A 25,031-nucleotide genomic window follows, 5' to 3' on the forward strand; every position below is an offset into this window, starting at 1 on the left:
TACTGGAGTGGGGTGTCATCGCTTTCTCCGAATGCCATCCTAGAAGTAGTTTTTATTTTATTGAGTAATGATAATTGTGAATGCCTTGAATTATAAGAGCACACGAGTTGAGATCTTTGCATCTCACAGACATCGATTGCCTGAGTTCTCGCCAGAGACAAACCGTCATTCTGTTGGTAGCTTACTATCTGAAGCCCTTTGATTAAAGTAACAGCCATACTCTAAATCGCACTCTGTAAAAACGTACATGTTTTATCAATGACCTAGATTACTTACAACTACACAGATTCTTATTTGACGCCTCTAATAAAATTAATGTATTTACTGCAGTATCATCCACAATATTGCACCATTTATTGACTACCTAGCAAAGATGTTGCTATTTTGTTTACAACTGGAGTAGTTTGAATCCTCTATCTGCTATAACTCTCCGCTGTGTATATGGTGATAGAGGGGTTTAAAACAGCAAGGGGAATCTGTCCTAATACCCCTGCATTTTGAAATCTTCAGCAATATACCTGTTGCCGGCTCTCACATCTGTCTGTGATCAAAAGGTCTAGTTTTCCCTCTTCAGGTTCCTGCCTCAGCTACCATTTTCTGCAAATGAAGGGCAGGAATATCTGAAAAACTGCTCTTTATGTAGTTTTTCGTAACTGTATGGAGACTATATTGGAGAATAAAAGTTGGAGAATATTTGAGATTATTGCAGAATAAAAGACCCATAGCCCCATTTTATATGCATTCTCACATGAAGGTCCACACAGGCTTTATTTTCCTCAATTTAGCTAACTTTGATCTTTGATGTCCTATGGAAGTTTGACAACTCTCTGGCTATACTTCCAAAAGTTCCCAGATGTTCTCTATATAAAATTGATTTCCACCAAGACTACCCCATCTGGACTTGAATTTCTTACCCTCATTACTCCAAATGAGAATTTGAATTCTTCTCTATTGGATTATTAAAAAAAAACAAAGTCCCTTTCAACTAGTTTGATGTCGACAACCTTAGTGCTAACCACTCCTTTACTTTCCTAACTCCAGGGTGGGGCATGAGCAGTGGTGGGGCTGTAGCTCTTCCCCAGATCGTCTAGGAGGTTATCTCTTTTCAGATTCCTAGTATGCCCTGCACTCTAATGCAGTATAACAGTAAAGAATGAAATTATTCTGCAATGTAGTTTTATTATTGTTTGATTTTTTTAATTCCACTTATCAGGAAAAATGTAATATCTGAAGAACAAAAACAGATTTTGTTTTGCTTGCTTTTTAAAGGTTATTTTCCATTTATGGCTATTGGTCATTACAAAATGTTAGCTGTGTTCCCCACATTGTACGTACGTCCCTGAGCCTAAGTTACAGCCAATTGTTTTTACCTGCCATTCTCCCACCCCTGGAATGCCCTACCAGCTGGTAAATGCTAGTTTGTTCTCCTTATCTATGAGTTTCCTTTTTTTTTTTTTTTTTTTTTTGCTGATGTTACGTTCACCAGTTTGTTATATATTTCAGATTCCACATGTACGTGATACCATACAATATTTATCTTTGTCTGGCTTACTTCAATTAGCATAAGGCCTTCCAAGTCCACTGGTGTTACTGCAGATGACAAAATTTCACTCTCTCTATGGCTGAATAGATTTATCTATGCCATCCCTCCTTTATCCTTTCAGCTACTGATTAATGCTTAGGTTGCTTCCATATTTTGGCAATTGTAAAGAATGCTGCGTTTAAACATCGGTGTATATTTTTTTGAGTCACTGTTTTGTTCTCTTTTTTTTATTACAATTTTTATTTTTTTGGATATATATCCAGGAATGGTAATTGCTGGGTTATATGGTAGTTCTACTGATATATTCAGTTTTTTGAGAAGCCTCCATACAATTTTTCACGATGGCTGCACCAATTTACATTCCCATCAATATGTACAAGGGTTCCCTCTTCTCCACAACCTCACCAATGTTTTTATTTGTGTTCTTTTTGATGATAGCCATCCTGGCAGTTGTGAGGTGACATGCCATTGTGGTTTTGATTTGCATTTCCCTGATAATTAGCAATGTTGACCTTTGAAAAACCCTTGTCTTGGAGTGTGTGAGATTTTGTGTGTGCTCTTTAAGAGAGACTTCTCCGTTTCCTACATCACTGTGGCTCTCAGAAGTCAAGCAGTGTTGGGGTTCTTCTTCCTGGTGCCAGATCCCTGGGCTAGGGAGCCCAGCGTGCGATTTGCACTCCCTCAATCCTTGGGGAGAACCTCTGGATTGCAATTATCCTCCCATTTGTGGGTCACCTACTTAAGGTGTGGGCTTTTCTTTTTTTAACAAAATGCCATTTTTTAACATTTTATTTTATATTGACATAATATAGCTGATTAACAATATTGCATTAATTTCATGTGTACAGCAAAGTGGTTCAGTTTTAAATATACGTGTATCTATTCTTTTTCAAATTTTTTCCATGTAGGTTGTTACATAATATTGAGCAGGGTGTCCTGTGCTGTAAGTAGGTCTTTGTTGAAAGTTCTGTTTTGTCTTTGGTTTCTGTTTTAGCAGAAACCTCAGTATTAACTGTGTGGCTTGGTATTACAGTTCAGTATTTCCCCTGATCTACAGTTGGTGTTTGCTAGAAGGAAATGGCAACCCACTCCAGTGTTCTTGCCTGGGGAATCCCAGGGACGGGGGAGCCTGGTGGGCTGCCTATGGGGTTACACAGAGTCGGACACGACTGACGCGATTCAGCAGCAGCAGCAGCTCTGAGAGTTGCTTTATTAGTGCTTCACAGTCTTTTCTCTCAGACCTCATTCTCAACTGGGTTTTGACTCTTCAAAGAGCCTTTCCTTAATTCTACGACAGCAGGGTTTTAGTTTGCTTTAATGCGACATATGAAGTTATTAATAGACACTTTGAGGAGCTAGCATTAACAATATGGTCAGTGGATTTGCAGTTCTCACACTTTTGGGTGGGTTAGTTAATTATTCTTTGTTATACAAAAGTTGCTGTAAAACAGAATAGTACTTATAGAGTGGTTGTCTCTTTGTCTAATTCAGTCTAATCTGTATATGGAATTCGTTTGAAGGTATTTTATACTTTCTATGGTCAATTTTAAAGGCTTCCAAATTTCTGTTGTCAGATTCCTTTAACTTTGCCCTTTAAAACATGTTTTTGGAGCTACAAAAGTTAATCTTAGGCCTTCACTTTTCTTTCAGTATATACCAAATTATTGATAGCCTCACTTTTACCTTATTAATAAGTCTTTGCAAATCTATAATTTAGGGAAACTGTGTATCTCTCTGCCTCTCCTTTTCTGAAGGAGAAGAAAACTCCTGAGTAGCATAAATATTTACTCAATTGAATAAGTGTTCATTTTCATCAGTACTTTTCCTAGTAATCAATATAACCATTAGTGTTCTATGCTCTTATTTTAAAACCTCATATTAACTAAAAAAAAAAAGAAGTACTGTACATTTCCATACAATGATGCATATTAATTGTGATGTGAAATTAAATCATTGCTGAGCATATTTTTAAGATAAATAGAACCATAGCATTGATTTAATATGAGAAAGTGACACATACAGCAGGCAAGATTTTGTAACTTAAAAAGAAATAAAGCAATACTTTTTCTCATTTTAAAATAATTTTTAAAATAATTAACAAAAATATCAAACATTGAAATAATAATTAGGGATAAATTAGATTCACATACATTATTTGTAGAATTCAAGAAGAAAACAAAATGGATTTGAGTGAAATATTAATTGTTTTTTCTTGTGACAATTAAATTTGAAAAGTCACCAAAAAAAATATCGTACAAAAGAAAAAAAATTACTCAGAATATAGAAAACAGAAAATGATTTTATTTATAAGGCTTGCAATAGAATGACTAAAGGAGAATTTAATTTAATTTTTTTTTAGAATTTAATTTTAAAATTATATAGTTATATAACACAGGGAGCTCAATCACCACTCTGTGCTATCTAGATGGGTTGGATGGAGTTAAGTGGTAAGGAGGAGGTTCAAGAGGAAGTGGACATATATATACGTATGGCTGATTCACATTGTATGGCAGAAGCAAACACAATATTGTAAAGCAATTACTTTATTTAAAAATAAATTTTAAAAACAGTAAAAACAATAGCATTATATAATATATAAGATATAATATATAACATATTTTATATTTGTATATTGTATATTGATATTGAGATGCATGAGCTGTTTGGAGATTTTGGAGATCAAATACTTGCAGTTGCTTCATTTGCAAGTATTTCTCCCAATCCAAGGGTTGTCTTCTCTTCTTATTTATGATTTGTTTTGATGTGCAAAAATATTTAAGTTTAACGAAGCCTATTTTTTATTTTTCTTTCCATTTTTATTACTCTAAATGGTGGATCAAATAAGTTCTTGATACGGTTCATGCCAAACAGTGTTCTTCCTATGTTTTCCTCTGAGAGTTTTGTAATGTCCAGTATTTCATTTAGACCTTTAATCCATTTTGAGTTTATTTTTGTGTGTGGTATCAGAGAGTGTTATAATATCATTCTTTTACATGCAGCTGTCCAGTTTTCCTGGCGCCACTTATTGAAGAGACAGTCTTTTCTCCTATATATTCTGATCTTGCTGGATGAAGCACAAGTTGGAATCAAGATTGCTGGAAGATATATCAATAATCTCATATATGCAGATGGTACCACCCTTATGGCTGAAAGTGAAGAAGAACTAAAAAGCCTCTTGACGAAAGTGAAAGAGGAGAGTAAAAAAGTTGGCTTAAAACTCAACATTCAGAAAACAAACATCATGGCATCTGGTCCCATCACTTCATGGCAAATAGATGGGGAAACAATGGAAATTGTGAGAGACTTTATTTTGGGGGGCTCCAAAATCACTGTAGATGGTGACTGCAGCCATGAAATTAAAAGACACTTGCTCCTTGGAAGAAAAGCTATGACCAAACTAGACAGCATATTAAAAAGTAGAGACATTACTTTGCCAACAAAGGTCTGTCTAGTCAAGGCTATGGTTTTTCTAGTAGTCATGTATGGATGTGAGAGGTGGACTAGAAAGAAAGCTGAGTGCCAAAGAATTGATGCTTTTGAACTGTGGTGTTGGAGAAGACTCTTGAGAGTCCCTTGGACTGCAAGGAGATCCAACCAGTCCATCCTAAAGAAAATCAGTCCTGAATATTCATTGTAAGGACTGATGCTGAAGCTGAAACTCCAACACTTTGTCCACCTGATGCAAAGAACTGACTCCTTTGAAAAGGCACTGATGCTGGAAAGATTGAAGGTGGAAGAATGAGGTGGTTCGATGGCATCCCCAACTCAATGGACATGAGTTTGGGTAAACTCTGGGAGTTGGTGATGGACAGGGAGGCCTGGTGTGCTGAGTCCATGGAGTCACAAAGAGTCAGACACGACTGAGCAACTGAAGTGAACGGATTCTTATGTTCTTTGTTACAGATCATAGGTGTGTGGGTTTTCTCTGGGCTTACTATATTGTTCCATATCTATATTCCTTTTTTTTTGTTTTTTCACCAGTACGATACCATCTTGATTATTGTAGCTTTATAGTATAGCCTGAAATCAGGGAACCTGATTCCTCCAGCTCCATTTTTTCTTTCTCAAGATTGCTTTGACTATTTACAGCCTTTTGTGTTTCCATACAAATTGTAAATTTATTTTGTTTAAATTCTTTGAAAGATGCCAGTAGTAATTTGATAGCAATTGCACTGAATCTGTAGATTGCTTTGGATAATGTAGTCATTTTGACAATATTGATTCTTCCAATCCAAGAATATGGTATATCTCTCCATCTGTTTGTGCTGTCTTTTATTTCTTTCATCAGTATTTTATAGTTTTCTGAACATAGAAATATAATACCTCCTCAGGTAGATTTATTCCTAGGTATTTTATTATTTATGTTGCAATGGTAAACGGGGATATTTCCTTAATTTATCTTTCTGATCTTGTGTTTTTAGTGTATACAGATGCAAAAGACTTCTGCTCATTAATTTTGTATTCTTCAACTGTACCAACTTCACTGATTAACTCTAGTAATTTTCTGGTAGCATCTTTACAATTTTGTTCGGAGAGTATCCTGTCATATGCAAATAGTGACAGTTTCACTTCTTCCTTTTCATCTTTATCTCCACTAGTGTGATTGAGTTCTAGTTGCAATATCGCATGTGTAGGTGGAAAAGGCTGAATAAGTGCACCATATTAAAGACTTTCTCTGCTATCCAAAAGTAGGGCGTTCTTCGTCCAACCTTTCATAAACTGAAATGGCATAACGTGAAGAAGCAGTTACCTTAGGACACATTCTTGCTAATGGATGCACAAAATCAAGTTAAAGCACAGATCCTCAGAGACACGCTTCAAAGCTATCACAACTCAAACCTGAGCCGCTTAGTGTAATTCCCAGGAAAAGCTTGGTTTTGTATTCTCAGTGCTCGGGGTGTGTGCTTTGTCTTTAATAGCGCACTAGAAAACAAAATTTTATGCTTTCTGCCATTTTTGTAAAAGTGAAACTCCTCTTTTTTTTTAATTAATGAAAATGGGTACTAATGAAGATCTTTCATAAGAGCTAAGTGGCATAAAGTGAACTTTTTCAAAAAGCAGGTAATACTTGTTTACTTAAGTCCACAAAAATATACCCACTTTTTGTAGAACTAGACAACAATTATGTCAGAGGAAAAAAAAAAAATCAGTGAAATTATCAGCATCCTATATAGGCAGAAACCAGGAGTGAGTTTCAGCAAATAGTAGTTTCAACTTCATGTATTAAGCCTTCTGCCAAAAGACTTTTAAGCCTGATATTCAATGACTCATTAAAAAAGAAATAAGTTGTCCCTGAAGAACTGTGATCATGTTTTATATGATGTTCATATAAATTCATCAATGATGAATTCATCAATGATGTTAACATGAAAATTTGATCTATTCTTCTTGAATTACTTGGGAAATAGAATATGAAGGCAGGATAGCAGCTGGAATTTTTAACAATTTTAAAACAATGACACAGGGACAAATCTAACTTCTGATAAATATGATGATCAAACAGAATGAAAATGTATATAAATAAAAATTTTATGAAATGATTAAATAGATCTTCCAGATCTTTGCAGTTTTTGAACATGAGGCTAATGACGGAGTCTTCTAATTTGGTTTAATTTTAGATAAGTCTACAAAATTAGATCCAAATGGAATCATATTTTGCCAATAATGTAACTTACTTAGATTAAAAAGCTAATGATTCAGTTTTGCAAATACACATTTTGTCAAATGAGTAATAATTTGTTTCCAGAGTCATAAGGAAAATTAACTTTACTTTAGTATGTCTATAAGGTAAGTAAAAGTGAACTAAAAACACTAAAGAAACACTTAAAGGAAACTATAGATGGCGACCCTACAAACATCAACAAAGAACACAGTTTGTAAATCACATAAGTCTGTTTACCTTGATTTGTTCTAAATACAGCCTTTGGTTCTACACTTAAAATTAACCCCTTCTATATAACTTCAAACAGGATTTAATTTCCATCCTTATGTGCTACCTGTGGAAGAATGTCACTTTAGCAAGTTTCATAAGCCTGGTTGGAAGTTGTAGTACCTTCTCTTAGTTTGGAATAAATTTTTCCACTTGATTTTGGTTTAAAAATATAATTGAAATAAATTATGTAATTATGTTTTATCAAGCCAAGTATTCTTTGCTGTTATAATAGAAAAGTAAGCATAACATGAGCTGAGTATTTTAAACATATGTTTCAATATATTCAAATATAATCTCTAAGATTTCCCATTTTACACATGGGAAAACAGAAACATTTCTCAGTGATTTGTGTAAGGTCATACAGTAAACAGCTGATAGTGTACTCGTCAAAAATTGCCCTTCTGGAAGTTTAAAATGATATTCCTTTGTAAAGAAAGCAAAGGACAGAGAAGACATGAGTAAATATTAGCAATTATAGTTGTGAGTTGTTAAGCTCTTATAAGATGGGAAGAGGAATTTGAAACATGGTTTAAATATATTTAGTGTCTAATATAAGTGGCATATCCGTAATAGAAACATTGTAGGACTAGCTCTACAATAGGCATAGAGTTTTAGAAATCAGACTAAAGGAATATTGTGAGTAGCATGGACTTTCTGTCAGAAAGGAAATATAGAGAAAATGCTTCAAAGGACTAAAATAAATAGAATACTATAAAAATGCTACACAGATAATCTTTTCTAAAAGTATTTTTTCAGAATAAATTTATGCTATATAGATAATTACTTCTTAAAATCTCAGCTAAATAAATTTTGTGTCTGACTTGTTATTTAATAATGTAGAACCTTCTCACAATACTTAATAACAACAATTTTAAATAGTTCAATTTTAAAATAATATGATAATAAAATATTTTTTATAAAAATAATAAAAATAGTTTTTTCTATAATGTAACATATTACAAAAGTAAACTGCTTAAAATGAAATAATATGGAACTATTTCATTTTAGTAATTACCAGGAGGGGAAAAGAAGGTATAGAAAAATGATTCCTAGTATTGAACAAACATTTCCGTGCAAAGAAAATCAAAGTTTTCTGAATCTTAAATACTTATTTATGTGTTTTTTATGCCATTGAAAATGCAGTCATTTTGCCTAATGATTGAGCCATTCAGCTTTCTGAATTTCTAAGAATGAGAAAAACTATATTTTGCTATACCAATTCTTAATAAGACCTTAAAAATCTTAATATAGTTTCATAAGTAGTACTCATCAGTAACTACTTTTCCATAGGATGTTCACACCTCATTTTCAAGTATGAAGACTAAAAGGGGATTTTTATTCTATGGTAGGTGTATTAATCAATGACACATTGAAAGTGCTTGCTGGTAATGAGCTTGATTGTTTCCTAAAACAATGTATACCTTCTTAAATTTTATATTACCAGAAAATTGCCCATTTTGTCATACTGCAAGATTATTTCCTAAGAATGATATATATTACATTCTAGTGGATCATATGTGTCACTTGAAAATACTGTGACCAAAATTCATTTTTTCACACTAATTTTTTAAAGCAAAATGCAACACTCTTTGCTCAGTACATGGCAAAATTCTAATTGCCAGAACCAAAGCTTAAACTCATAACAGCACACAAATTATTAAGAGATTAAATATTTTCATTATCATATCCTGAAAAATAGCAAAGAAACTAGAATAAATAAATAAGTAGATTGTTCTAGTGATGAAAATAACTCCAAACTGAGTTTTTTGTTTGTTTGTTTATTTGTTTTTCAACTGCTTAATTCTAAAGTTGAGTTCAGTTCAGTCACTCACTTAAGCCTGACTGTTTGTGACTTCATGGACTGCATACAACATGCCAGGTCTTACTATCCATCACCATCTCCCGGAGCTTGCTCAAACTCATGTCCATTAAGTCGGTGATGCCATCCAACCATCTCACCCTCTGTCGTCCCCTTCTCCTCCTCCCTTCAATCTTCCCTAGCATCAGAGTCTTTTCCAGTGAGTCAGTTCTTCCCATCAGGTGGCCAAAGGATTGGAGTTTCAGCTTCGGCATCAGTCCTTCTAATGAATACCCAGGACTGGTCTCCTTTAGGACAGACTGGTTGGATCTCCTTGCTGTCCAAGGGACTCTCAAGAGTCTTCTCCAACACCACAGTTCAAAAGCATCAATTATTTGGTGCTCAGATTTCTTTATAGACCAACTCTCACATCCATACATGACCAATGGAAAAACAATAGCCTTGACTAGATGGGCCTTTGTTGACAAAGTGATGTCTCTGCTTTTTAATACACTGTCTAGCTTTGCCAGAGTTTTTCTTTGAAGAAGCAAGCGTCTTTTAATTTCATGGCTGCAGTCACCATCTGCAGTGATTTTGGAGCCCAGCTCCATCTTTCTGCCATAAGGGTGATGTCATGTGCCTATCTGAGGTTATTGATATTTCTCCAGGCAGTCTTGATTCCAGCTTGTGCTTCTTCCAGCCCAGCGTTTCTCATGATGTGCTCTGCATATAAGTTAAATAACCAGGGTGACAATATACAGCCTTGACTTACTCCTTTCCCAATTTGGAACCAGTCCATTCTTCCATAGCTGGTTCTAACTGCTGCTTCTAGATATACATACAGATTTTCCAGGAGGCAAGTAAGATGGTCTGATATTCCCATCTCTTGAAGAATTTTTCACAGTTTGCTGTGATTCACACAGTCAAAGGCTTTAGTGTAGTTAATGAAGCAGAAGTAGGTTTTTATTTCTAGAATTCTCTTTCTTTTTCTATGATCCAACAGATATTGGCAATTTGATCTCTGCTTCCTCTAAATTCAGCTTGAACATCAGGAAGTTCTCAGTTCACATACTGTTGAAGCCTAACTCGGAGAATTTTCAGTATTGATTTCCCAGCATGTGAGGTGAACCTATTTTGTAAAGATGGATTTAATGATGTTTTTGAAAAATGTATTTTAAATAACAATACAAAATAAATATCTTTCCTTGAGAATTTCTAAGCTTTTCCACAGGACGTTTATTTACTCCTTAACAGATAGCTTTTGTTCCGTTTCTAAATCATGCCTGACTTTTTTCTACCCCATGAACTGGAGCATCCCAGAGTTCCCTTTCCTTCACTATCTTCCAGAGTCTGCTCAAACTCATGTCCATTGAGTCAGTGATGCCATCTAAACTTCTTGTACTCTGTCATGCCCTTCTTCTGCCTTCAGTCTTTCTCAACATCAGGGTCTTTTCCAATGAGTCAATTATTCACATAGGTGGCCAAAGTATTGGAGATTAGGCTTTAGCATCAGTCCTTCCAGTGAATATTCTGGGCTAGGAGTATACAACATTGACGTATCTTTCCCAATTTTGAAGCAGTCTCTTTTTCCACAGGTTTCAGAGGAGACAGATAAGGTGGTCTGATATTTCCATCTCTTAAAGAATTTTCACAGCTTGTTATGAGCCACACAGTCAAAGTTTTAGGGTAGTCACTGAAGCAGAAGTAGATGTTTTTCTGGAATTCCTTTGCTTTTTCTATAATCCAGTGGATGTTGCCAATTTGATCTCTGGTTTCTCTGCCTTTTCTAATTCCAGTTTGTACACCTGGAAATTTTTGGTTCATGTACTGCTGAATCCTGACTTAAACGTTTGGCTTTTCCTTGTTAGCTTAGGAAATGAGCACGATTTTATGGTAGCTGGAACATTCTTTGGCATTGCCCTTCTTTGGGATTGGAACAAATACAGACCTTTTCCAGTTATGAGGCCATTGCTGAGTTTTTCAAATTTGCTGCCATATCCAGTGTAGCAAATTCTAAAAGAGATGGGAATACCAGACCGCCTGACCTGCCTCTTGAGAAATCTGTATGCAGGTCAGGAAGCAACAGTTAGAACTAGACATGGAACAACAGACTAGTTCCAAATAGGAAAAGGAGGACGTCAAGGCTGTATATTGTCACCCTGCTTATTTAGCTTATAGGCAGAGTGCATCATGAGAAACACTGGGCTGGATGAAGCACAGCTGGAATCAAGATTGCTGGGAGAAACATCAATAACCTCAGTTATGCAGATGACATCACCCTTATGGCAGAAAGTGAATAAGAACTAAAGAGCCTCTTGATGAAAGTGAAAGAGAAGAGTGAAAATGTTGGCCTAAAGCTCAACTTTCAGAAAACTAACATCATGGCAACCAGTCCCATTACTTCATGGCAAATAGATGGGGAAACAGTGGAAATATTTTTGGGCTCCAAAATCATTGCAGATGGTGATTGTAGCCATGAAATTAAAAGATGCTTACTCTTTGGAAGGAAAGTTATGACCAACCTAGACAGCATATTAAAAAGCAGAGACATTACATTGTCAACAAAGATCCATCTAGTCAAGGCAATTGTTTTTCCAGTTGTCATGTATGGATGTGAGAATTGGACTAGAAAAAAAGCTGAGCACGAAAGAATTGATGATTTTGAACTGTGGTGTTGGAGAAGACTCTTGGGAGTCCCTTGGACTGCAAGGAGATCCAACCAGTCCATCCTAAAGGAGATCAGTCCTGGGTGTTCATTGGAAGGACTGATGCTAAAGCTGAAACTCCAGTACTTTGGCCACCTGATGTGAAGAGCTAACTTATTTGAAAAGACCCTGATGCTGGGAAAGATGGAGGGCAGGAGGAGAAAGGGACAACAGAGGATGAGATGGTTCGATGCCATCACCGACTCAATGGACATGAGTTTTGGCAAACTCATGGTGATGGGCAGGGAGGCCTGGCATGCTGCGGTTCACGGGGTTGCAAAGAGTCAGACACGACTGAGCAACTGAACTGAACTGATTGAGTGCAGCACTTTAACAGCATAATCTTTTAGGATTTTAAATAGCTCAGCTGGAATTCTATCACTTCTACTAAGTTTGTTTGTAGTAATGGTTCCTAAGGCCCACTTGACACTCCAGGATATGTCACTGTAGGTTAGTGATCACACCATCATCGTTATCTGGTTCATTAAGCTTTAAGTAAACCTCTAATTTATGCAGAATAATTTTGTATGGCTATTAAAAGTAAATTGTCAGTATAATTTTACAGTGTAATGGAAAGTGTATGCTTTAACTACATTACATTTGAGTCATATGATTAGGTGCTAGACATGCCAACATAAAGATACAAGACTGTAGAGACCTATAGAGTGCTAAACCCTGAATTATAGAACATTTTGTCCTGTAGAATTTGACAGCTCTTACTGTGGCTGTCTCCTTTTTGGTTTCCTTGTGGTCTGAATTAAATGTTCTCTTCTTGTTTAAGGACTTCCTGAAACCTTCAAAATAAGTCCAAGCTGCATGATCTAATTTCATTCTGCTGTTATTTTCCTTCACAGAAATGAAAAGCCATGTATTTATTGTGTGTTGAATATCTTTTTAAGAATCATTCAATACATGTCCGTCCCATTATCAGATACCTGATGTCTAGCACAGCTCTCCATAAATATTTTTGAGTGAAAAATGTGATAATTGAGCATGAATTCCTTCTAACATTTATAGAATTATATAATAATGTGTTGAAAATGGCATGTATAATGGGTTGATCTGTCCACCTATATGACGGCTAATTCTGCTATAAACATCTTTGACAATTACAAGGCCAATGAGTCTCCATTTGAAAACCTCTGTGATTGGACATGTATTAACCCTGACTGCTCCCAGTTCATCACTGAGGCTTCTCTGATAGCTCAGTTGCTAAAGAATCTGCCTGCAATGCAGGAGACTCCAGTTCAGTTCCTGGGTTGGGAAGATCTGCTGGAGAAGAGATAGGCTACCCAGTCCGGTATTCTTGGGCTTCCCTTGTGACTCAGCTGGTAAAAGAATCCGTCTGTAATGTGGATGACCTGGGCCTGATCCCTGGGTTGGGAAGATCCCCTGGAGAAGGGAAAGGCTACTCTCTCCAGTATTCTGGCATGGAGAATTCCATGGACTCTATAGTCTATGTGGTTGCAAAGACTTGGACACAGCTGAGCAAAATTCTCTTTAACCTAGATCATTATTACACAAATTTCACAGTGTAGTCAATATCACACACTAAATGATAATAGTAGAGTCTCTGTTTTGCTTTCTCAGAGGATCAAGGCCAACCAGCTGTGTACAAGCACAACCTGGAGTTCAGAGGAGTTGATCAGTATGGAATGGGAATTGATGGGTCAGTGCTGCCTTCTCCCCTTTCTCTGATACAGAATTCAGAGGGTCTCCAGTTACCCACCATTATAAAAAGCTTATTATCATGATTTTATTGATATGTGTCCTCTATCTTGTTCTCAATTTCCTCTTCCTTTTTCATTTTTGCTTCTGAATGCATGAATATTCTGCCAAATATACAATAGCATACAAATCCTTATTTCATGGCCTGCTTTCAAAGGAATCCATACTAAGAACTATTCAATTCTAAATAACTATCCTTGTATTATTCAGTTCAGTTCAGTTCAGTTCAGTCGCTCAGTCGTGTCCAACTCTTTGCAACCCCATGAATTGCAGCACGCCAGGCCTCCCTGTCCATCACCAACTCCCGGAGTTCACTCAGACTCACGTCCATCGACTCAACGATGCCATCCAGCCATCTCACCCTCTGTCGTCCCCTTCTCCTCCTGCCCCCAATCCCTCCCAGCATCAGAGTCTTTTCCAATGAGTCAACTCTTTGCATGAGGTGGTCAAAGTACGGGAGCTTCAGCTTTAGCATCATTCCTTCCAAAGAACACCCAGGGCTGATCTCCTTCAGAATGGATTGGTTGGATCCCCTTGAAGTCCAAGGAACTCTCAAGAGTCTTATCCAACACCACAGTTCAAAAGTATCAATTCTTTGGCACTCAGCCTTCTTCACAGTCCAACTCTCACATCCATACATGACCACTGGAAGAACCATAGCCTAACTAGACGGACCTTAGTCGGCAAAGTAATGTCTTTGCTTTTGAATATACTATCGAGGTTGGTCATAACTTTCCTTCCAAAGAGTAAGCATCTTTTAATTTCATGGCTGCAGTCACCATCTGCAGTGATTTTGGAGCCCAAAAAAATAAAGTCTGACACTGTTTCCACTGTTTCCCCATCTCTTTCCCATGAAGTGATGAGACCAGATGCCATGATCTTCGTTTTCTGAATGTTGAGCTTTAAGCCAACATTTTCACTCTCCTCTTTCACTTTCATCAAGAGGCTTTTTAGCTCTTCTTCACTTTCTGCCATAAGGGTGGTATCATCTGCATATCTGACGTTATTGATATTTCTCCCAGCAATCTTGATTCCAGCTTGTGCTTCTTCCAGTCCAGAGTTTCTCATGATGTACTCTGCATAGAAGTTAAATAAGCAGGGTGACAATATACAGCCTTGACCGTACTCCTTTTCCTATTTGGAACCAGTCTGTTGTTCCATGTCCAGTTCTGACTGTTGCTTCCTGACCTGCATACAGATTTCTCAAGAGGCAGGTTAGGCGGTCTGTTATTCCCATCTCTCTCAAAATTTTCCACAGTTTATTGTGATCCTCACAGTCAAAGGCTTAAGCATAGTCAATAAAGCAGAAATAGATGTTTTTCTGGAACTCTTTTGCTTTTTTGATTATCCAGAGGATGTTGGCAATTTGATCTCTGGTTCCTCTGCCTTTTCTAAAACCAGCTTGAACATCTGGAAGTTCACGGTTCACGTATTGTTGAAGCCTGGCTTGGAGAAGTTTGAGCATTACTTTACTAGCATGTGAGATGAGTGCAATTATTCGGTAGTTTGAGCATTCTTTGGAATTGGAATGAAAACTGACCTTTTCCAGTCCTGTGGCCACTGCTGAGTTTTCCAAATTTGCTGGCATATTGAGTGCAGCACTTTGACAGCATCGTCTTTCAGGATTTGAAATAGCTTCACTGGAATTCCCTCACCTCCACTAGCTTTGTTCGTAGTGATGCTTTCTAAGGCCCACTTGACTTCACATTCCAGGATGTCTGGTCTAGATGAGTGATCACACCATCGTGATTATCCGGGTTGTGAAGATCTTTTTTGTACAGTTCTTCTGTGTATTCTTGCCACCTCTTCTTAATATCTTCTGCTTCTGTTAGGTCCAGACCATTTCTGTCCTTTATCGAGCCCATCTTTGCATGAAATGTTCCCTTGGTATCTCTAATTTTCCTGAAGAGATCTCTAGTCTTTCCCATTCTGTTGTTTTCCTCTATTTCTTTGCATTGATCGCTGAAGAAGGCTTTCTTATCTCTTCTTGCTATTCTCTGGGACTCTGCATTCAGATGCTTACATCTTTCCTTTTCTCCTTTGCTTTTCACCTTTCTTCTCTTCACAGCTATTTGTAAGGCCTCCCCAGACAACCATTTTGCTTTTTTGTATTTCTTGTCCATGGGGATGGTCTTTATCCCTGTCTCCTTGTATTATTACAGCTTAGTAAATTCTGATATTTTTCTGAAAGCAAAGAAATACTGAAATATCATTTACTATCTTAAAATAGTTGTTTATTTTTCTTATGCTCCAAGTTATATACTAAGTGTTTTAAAATTAACAGTTTTTCATGCAAAGACTATATCTTTATTTTTATCTCTTTCAAAAACTGTATTGATGTGTCATATTCATTTCAAAAACATGTCAGCGTGTTTTAAAGCATATGACATATCTTTCTGCTTTTACATACAACTCAGATGATATAAGTGTTGCTATTATGGTCTTTACCAATTGATAAAAGGAGACACTAAATATAAAATCATCAAGGACAGAAAATGTTCTCATCCCTCATTTAGGGTTGTTCTAAATTAATCCACTCACTGGAATAATTTATATTCTTTCTGGAATAACTTTAGAAATCTTTATCTACATTTATTTTTGTTTCAAAAATCAAAAAGAATGTATATTTGTATAATCTGATCTTTTATTTAAAATCAGTATTATGATACAGTATTTGAAATGTTGATAATAGAAGTTAACTAATTTAAATGAAAATTTGTTATTAATCATTTCATTTATTCTGTATCACAATTTTGTGATATATATTATGCTCACTTTAAAGAGGATAAAAATTATCCTTGGATGATCTAAAGCTGATTAAGTATATATATATTCAAAATCCATATTAATATATGGTGGATTGAGAGTTTTCTCAGATATTTTTGACTCCCAAATATTACTTTCATAATATATTTTATCAGTGCAATAATAATGCTCAGAATTGCAATTTTTTAAATCAATATTTTGGCCACCTGATGCAAAGAGCTGACTCATTAGAAAAGACCCTGATGCTGGAAAAGATTGAGGGCAAAAGGAGGCGGAGGCTGAGACGTTTAGATAGCATAGCCAACTCAATGAACGTGAATTTGAGCAAACTCTGGGAGGGAGTGAAGGACAGGGACGCCTGGTGTGCTGCAGGCCCTGGGGTCATGAAGAGTTGGACACAATCCAGTGACTGAAAAACAACGTCAATAGTTGTTTTACAATACTGTGTTAGTTACAAGTGTAGAGTAATACGTATAGCACAGGGAGTCATAGTCAGCATCCTGTAGGGACCTGTAAGAGAAAATGATGTGAACAACGATGAATACATATATCAGTCAGTTCAGTCGCTCAGTCGTGTCCGACTCTTTGTGACCCCATGAATCGCAGCACACCAGGGCTCCCTCTCCATCACCAACTCCCGGAGTTTACCCAAACTCATGTGCATCGAGTCGTCCCCTTCTCCTCCTGCCCCCAGTCCCTCCCAGCATCAGGGTCTTTTCCAATGAGTCAACTCTTCGCCTGAGGTGGCCAAAGTATTGGAGTTTCAGCTTCAACATCAGTTCTTCCAGTGAACACCCAGGACTGGTCTCCTTTAGGATGGACTTGTTGAATCTCCTTGCAGTCCAAGGGACTCTCAAGAGTCTTCTCCAACACCACAGTTCAAAACCATCAATTCTTCAGTGCTCAGCTTCTTCACAGTCCAACTCTCACATCCATACATGACCACTGGAAAAACCATAGCCTTGACTAGACAGACCTTTGTTGGCAAAGTAACATCTCTGCTTTTTAATATGCTGTCTAGGTTGGTCACAACTTTCCTTCCAAGGAGTAAGCGTCTTTTAATTTCATGGCTACAATCACCATCTGCAGTGATTTTGGAGCCCAGAAAAATAAAGTCAGTCACTGTTTCCACTGTTTCCTCATCTATTTGCCATGAAGCGATGGGACCAGATGCCATGATCTTAGTTTTTCTGAATGTTGAGCTTTAAGCCAACTTTTTCACTCTCCTCTTTCACTTTCATCAAGAGGCTTTTGAGTTCGTCTTCACTTTCTGCCATAAGGGTGGTGTCATCTGCATATCTGAGGTGATTGATATTTCTCCCAGCAATCTTGATTCCAGCTTGTGCTTCTTCCAGACCAGTGTTTCTCATGAGGTACTCTGCATATAACTTGTAAAAGCACACACACACACAGAGTAAATTTTTATTGTTTATTTTATATACAGTAGTGTGTATCTATTAATCCCATGCTCCTTTTCATCCCTCCTTCTCTTTCCCCTTTGTGGCCATAAGTTTGTTTTCCATGTCTGTGAGTTTATTTCTTTTTTTAAATAAGTTCATTTGTATTTTTTTTTTTTAGATTCCACGTGAAAGTGATATTATATAGTATTTCTTGTCCTCGGCGACTTAGTTAACTTAGTGTGATAATCTCTAGGCTCATTCATGTTGCTACGAATGGCAACATTCTGTTATTTTATATGACTGAGTGGGATTCCATCTTCTATACGTACCACCTCTTCTTCATCCATTCATCTCTTGATGGAGATTCAGGTGACTTCCGTATCTCAGCAGATCCGGAAATGGAATGTAATGGCTATACAAATTTTATTACAATTTACTTTCTACAATTAGCTTATTACTCAGAGAAATAAATATAACCTAAATACTCGTCCATTTCTACAATAATGGCTTCAACATTATAGCATGCTTTGATTTCTGTGTTGTTTCCACAAATTTATTATTTTACTTATGATAATTTAAAATTTTTGCTTCTGTTTTATGTAATTTACTTTTATCTTTTATGCCTCCATGTTTCTTTTTATGTTTTTCTCTTTCTGTTATATTTCATTATATTTTCCTATCATGTTATGTGATTATTTTGCATTTTTTATTCAATTTTTTAATTAAACTCAGCTTACATTTTCTCTTCTTATATTTTCTTACCATCTCTTTTCTGAGCTCTTGTAGCTCCAATTATACTCTTAATTCATTGGTAGAAACAATTTCTTGAGTAAGATTTTAAAAAATTGGAACCCTAACACAGTTTTCATCTATTCTTCTGTTGGTTTTCTAGAGAGTATTTTTACTTGACGGTTGATTTTCCTATGGCTATTCTGAATATGCTGTTATAATATCTTTGCATATATTCTGTATGATTCCTTTGATGATTTGTTATTGAAGGAGTTATGTTCTCTTCATAGTTCTCCTGTCAGTCAGTTAGCATAAAGGAAGTGCCAAAGCCCTGCTGTAGGCTTTCAACTGATCTACGGTTTTGTTTGTGAATGCATTTAGCTTATACATTTTAACCAGCAAATGGATAGGTAGGTGTGAGCTGTGAGCAAATTAGTATGTGTCTCTTCTCACTTGTAGACATAAAGAGAGTGTGAGAGAGGGAAAGAGACTGCAAGGCTGCTTCCAGAAATCCTCACCTGTGTGATTGTCTTCAAGCACAGGTTCTCTGTTCCTCATTTGTAATTTGAGCCCTAGAAACTCCTGCTGCCAGTTGGTAAATCCTATTTCCATTGCTGTAAATAAACAGTTTAAGTTTTACTTCTTAGAACGTGTCCTTTATCCTGGAGAAATCAGCCAGGTTGACTCTTTTCTGAGATTTAGTGATATTCTCTTCTCTAAAGCATTCCTGCTTTATCTCCATTCTTTTGAAAGCTGTTCTACATCTGATAAGCTTTTGTGTTTCAACTTTTAAGATGTTTTGTTGAAGACTTTGTACGTTTCTCATTCCCCTTGTTCTTCACTGATTTCTGCAGGGGAATTATTCTCTTGTGCTGTGTTCCAATGACTCATGCATGTAATGGATAATCTTGTATGTAATTATAGTAACATTTAAAAAAAAAGTAATGCACTCTTCATTATCCCAATGATGCAAATCTGTGAAGAAACTTCATCAACATAATCCTCCCATGCATGTTGGACATTAGACCCTAAAATTTTCACACTTTGTTTAAAATTTTTGATTTTTAATTTAGTTTACTTTATTAAATTATTATTTTAAAATTATCTTTGGAAAAGTTCATGCTGACATTTCCCTTATGTTTTCTAGCCATACTGATGACAACAAATTTGTAGCTTTTACACATAAACAACACTGATTACTCTGCAAGATTTTGCTTTGTTAATTTTCTTGTATCACTAAAATAAAAAAGTTGCTTGATATTTAAAGTTAGCATTGATTTCTTTTTAGTTTTTTTCATAATGTGTGATGCACACACTTTTAATATTGAAGATTTTGTTTATTTTTTAAATTTGATTATTATTTAATTCATGTACACTCATTAATAATCAAAAAATAGATTGATAGCACAGCATTAAAAAAAGAAGAATATTAAAAGTATCCATGTTCTAATAATGCACATACAAACAATTTTAAAATTAAAATTTTGAAAAGTGAGAAAATGGCATTAGGACAACCAGAGGGATAAATTACCAATAATTTCTAAGACAGTGACTAAAGTTATTTGTATCCAAATTGTCATTCTGATAGGATCATCTTTGAGCTCACGTTTGATAGCCTCTTGCAATATTTTCTGTATTGCAGAAGACACCGCCATGAAAGTTCCAGGGTCCCCTACCTGTAAATGTGAGGCATTCTTAGTCTAGTTGACTTCTTCCCCTTTTATGTCTCTGGACCTTTGTTTTTGTGACTGCTGTTGCAATTAATCTTTAAAACCTAGTTTACATATCTCTTTCTTTATTAAACATTGCTAAATTATCTGCCATTTATGCTGTTTATCCTCAATTCTTTCTCTTTGCCTGAATTTATCATCCTGAAAAAATGATTTATTTCACTTAGTAGTGATTCTTCAGAGGAGATTTTTGTATTCAAAGATCTGAGTGTATTTTCTGAAAAATAGAAATTACTCAATAAGTAGTTGAAAAATAGGTCATGTGATATAATTATACGAATTGTTAAAGTACTATTGAAAACAATGGATTATCTCCTATGACAAGTTGTCTAAGAGTTGAGAATGTTTTAAAATGTTTCTAAAATAATCAATATACATTAGGTTTCTGCTTTCAGGGTACCCACCCATGTAGTCTTAAGCATATCATAGTTTTTTAAATCTCATCATCATTTCTCAGTATGATATGTATTAGTTTCTGGCTCGAATAATGAAAATAGAATTATCTTGTGGTACACTATACATCACTCACTCACTTCAGTAATGTCCAACTCTTTGTGACCCTATGAACTATAGCCTGCCAGGCTTTTCTGTCTGTGGGATTCTCCAGGCAAGACTACTGAAGTGAATTGCCATGTCCTTTTTTTCAGGGGATCTTCCTGACCCAGAGACTGAACCCATGTCTCATTATATCTCCCGCATTGGCAGGAGGGTTTTCTACCACAGCAAATATATTGAAATTGTAAGGAATGACTTGAGTACTTCAAACACTGTCATAGATGCTTTCATATACTTTATTTCATTTTATTCCAATTGACTCTCATTTACTATCTCACAGGTACTGAAATATTTTTATCAAACACTAACAAATAATGATTATTTTAAAATATTGACTACTATAACTAGAAAATGGAAAACAAAAGCCCCAATAAATAACACTATCCATGGACAGCTACATTTTATGATTGGTGGATTTCTGACTAGCTTTTCTCCCTTGTGTAAAAATAATTTAGTACTTATAAAAGCAAGATAACAGAGTATTTAAACTCTTTAGTAATTGTCCCCATAATGTTACATAGACATGTTTTCCTTGTATTATGGATTGAACGTTGTGTGGTCCTTGCCCCACAATAGTGAAGTCTTAACAGTAAACAGATATATTTGGAAATGCAGCCTCTTAGAAAGTAGCTTAGGTTAAATGATGCCAAGAGGGTAGGACTCTTATAGGAATTGTGTCCTTCTACTAAGGGATATCACAGAGCTTCCTCTCTCCTCACTCTGTCTGATAACGCTTGAAGAAGAGGCCAGGTGGGCACACAGCGAGGTGAGGCCTGCCTCTTCAGGCCAAGGAAAAACACTTCAGAATCAAACTTGTCTGGCCATGCTTGATTTTGTACTTCCTAGACTTGAGAACTGTGAGAAATAAATTTCTTCTCTTACAGTCACCCAGCCTGTGGTACCATGACATCACATTATACGATATAGTGTTAAACATAAGTTAATTAGCCTTAATGCTATTTCATCTTATAGATGTATTGTATTGTAAATTATTCTTTCCCTAGTATATTATTTCTGAATGTTTAACATTTGAAAAATTAGGGCAGAAATAAATGCAAAAGAAACAAAAGAGACCATAGCAAAAATCAACAAAGCCAAAAGCTGGTTCTTTGAAAGGATAAATAAAATTGACAAACCATTAGCCAGACTCATCAAGAAGCAAAGAGAGAAAAATCAAATCAATAAAATTAGAAATGAAAATGGAGAGATCACAACAGACAACACAGAAATACAAAGGATCATAAAAGACTACTATCAGCAGTTGTATGCCAATAAAATGGACAACGTGGAAGAAATGGACAAATTCTTAGAAAAGTACAATTTTCCAAAACTGAACCAGGAAGAAATAGAAAATCTTAACAGACCCATCACAAGCACAGAAATTGAAACGGTAATCAGAAATCTTCCAGCAAACAAAAGCCCAGGTCCAGACGGCTTCACAGCTGAATTCTACCAAAAATTTCAAGAAGAGCTAACACCTATCCTCCTCAAACTCTTCCAGAAAATTGCAGAGGAAGGGAAACTTCCAAACTCATTCTATGAGGCCACCATCACCCTAATACCAAAACCTGACAAAGATGTCGCAAAAAAGGAAAACTACAGGCCAATATCGCTGATGAACATAGATGCAAAAATCCTCAACAAAATTCTAGCAATCAGAATCCAACAACACATTAAAAAGATCATACACCATGACCAAGTGGGCTTTATCCCAGGGATGCAAGGATTCTTCAATATCCGCAAATCAATCAATGTAATTCACCACATTAACAAATTGAAAAATAAAAACCATATGATTATCTCAATAGATGCAGAGAAGGCCTTTGACAAAATTCAACATCCATTTATGATAAAAACTCTCCAGAAAGCAGGAATAGAAGGAACATACCTCAACATAATAAAAGCTATATATGACAAACCCACAGCAAACATTATCCTCAATGGTGAAAAATTGAAAGCATTTCCCCTAAAGTCAGGAACAAGACAAGGGTGTCCACTTTCACCGCTACTATTCAACATAGTTCTGGAAGTTTTGGCCACAGCAATCAGAGCAGAAAAAGAAATAAAAGGAATCCAAATTGGAAAAGAAGAAGTAAAACTCTCACTGTTTGCAGATGACATGATCCTCTACATGGAAAACCCTAAAGACTCCACCAGAAAATTACTAGAGCTAATCAATGAATATAGTAAAGTTGCAGGATATAAAATCAACACACAGAAATCCCTTGCATTCCTATACACGAATAAAAGTAGAAAAAGAAATTAAGGAAACAATTCCATTCACCATTGCAACGAAAAGAATAAAATACTTAGGAATATATCTACCTAAAGAAACTAAAGACCTATATATAGAAAACTATAAAACACTGATGAAAGAAATCAAAGAGGACACTAATAGATGGAGAAATATACCATGTTCATGGATCGGAAGAATCAATATAGTGAAAATGAGTATACTACCCAAAGCAATTTACAAATTCAATGCAATCCCTATCAAGCTACCAGCCACATTTTTCACAGAACTAGAACAAATAATTTCAAGATTTGTACGGAAATACAAAAAACCTCGAATAGCCAAAGCAATCTTGAGAAAGAAGAATGGAACTGGAGGAATCAACTTGCCTGACTTCAGGCTCTACTACAAAGCCACAGTCATCAAGACAGTATGGTACTGGCACAAAGACAGACATATAGATCAATGGAACAAAATAGAAAGCCCAGAGATAAATCCACACACATATGGACACCTTATCTTTGACAAAGGAGGCAAGAATATACAATGGAGTAAAGACAATCTCTTTAACAAGTGGTGCTGGGAAAACTGGTCAACCACTTGTAAAAGAATGAAACTAGATCACTTTCTAACACCGTACACAAAAATAAACTCAAAATGGATTAAAGATCTAAATGTAAGATCAGAAACTATAAAACTCCTAGAGGAGAACATAGGCAAAACACTCTCAGACATAAATCACAGCAGGATCCTCTATGATCCACCTCCCAGAATTCTGGAAATAAAAGCAAAAATAAACAAATGGGATCTAATTAAAATTAAAAGCTTCTGCACAACAAAGGAAAATATAAGCAAGGTGAAAAGACAGCCTTCTGAATGGGAGAAAATAATAGCAAATGAAACAACTGACAAACAACTAATCTCAAAAATATACAAGCAACTTCTGCAGCTCAATTCCAGAAAAATAAATGACCCAATCAAAAAATGGGCCAAAGAACTATATAGACATTTCTCCAAAGAAGACATACGGATGGCTAACAAACACATGAAAAGATGCTCAACATCACTCATTATTAGAGAAATGCAAATCAAAACCACAATGAGGTACCACTTCACACCAGTCAGAATGGCTGTGATCCAAAAATCTGCAAGCAATAAATGCTGGAGAGGGTGTGGAGAAAAGGGAACCCTCCTACACTGTTGGTGGGAATGCAAACTAGTACAGCCACTATGGAGAACAGTGTGGAGAGTCCTTAAAAAATTGCAAATAGAACTACCTTATGACCCAGCAATCCCACTTCTGGGCATACACACCGAGGAAACCAGAATTGAAAGAGACACATGTACCCCAATGTTCATCGCAGCACTGTTTATAATAGCCAGGACATGGAAACAACCTAGATGTCCATGAGCAGATGAATGGATAAGAAAGCTGTGGTACATATACACAATGGAGTATTACTCAGCCGTTAAAAAGAATTCATTTGAATCAGTTCTGATGAGATGGATGAAACTGGAGCCAATTATACAGAGTGAAGTAAGCCAGAAAGAAAAACACCAATACAGTATACTAACACATATATATGGAATTTAGGAAGATGGCAATGACGACCCTGTATGCAAGACAGGAAAAAAGACACAGATGTGTATACCGGACTTTTGGACTCAGAGGGAGAGGGAGAGGGTGGGATGATTTGGGAGAATGGGAATTCTAACATGTATACTGTCATGTAAGAATTGAATCGCCAGTCCATGTCTGACGTAGGGTGCAGCTTGCTTGGGGCTGGTGCATGGGGATGACCCAGAGAGATGTTGTGGGGAGGGAGGTGGGAGGGGGGTTCATGTTTGGGAATGCATGTAAGAATTAAAGATTTTAAAATTTAAAAAAATAAAAAATTTAAAAAAAAAAAAA

This window comes from Capra hircus, chromosome 7, assembly GCF_001704415.2.
Source record: "Capra hircus breed San Clemente chromosome 7, ASM170441v1, whole genome shotgun sequence".
NCBI lineage: Eukaryota > Metazoa > Chordata > Mammalia > Artiodactyla > Bovidae > Capra > Capra hircus.